This window comes from Arachis ipaensis, chromosome B09 (genome assembly GCF_000816755.2).
Source record: "Arachis ipaensis cultivar K30076 chromosome B09, Araip1.1, whole genome shotgun sequence".
In the NCBI taxonomy this organism is placed as follows: Eukaryota; Viridiplantae; Streptophyta; class Magnoliopsida; order Fabales; family Fabaceae; genus Arachis; species Arachis ipaensis.
In genome coordinates this window covers 2,573,927-2,574,224 of record NC_029793.2, presented here as the reverse complement: position 1 = coordinate 2,574,224, position 298 = coordinate 2,573,927, and positions in this window count along the sequence as shown.

Below are 298 nucleotides of genomic sequence, written 5' to 3'. Positions count from 1 at the left end.
TTAAAATCTACTGCTTTTACACATCTTAATAAAATCTAAATTTTAAACTCTTCTACGTTAAGTTTCTTTGATGTTACTGTTTAAAAAATAAAAAATAAAAATGGCTTTTGAAGGTGTCAAATTCGTTTGAATCTGCAGCTATGAGTAGTTCAAGTGCAATTATTTCCGGAAGATTCTTGAATTTGGAATTAATTGAAAGTAATTTCAGAAAAAGATTAATTTGATTCAACATATTGTTAGACATTTAACGAGCATTTGGTGTAGTAAGTATAAGGTGATCTGTAATAAGTGTGTGTAA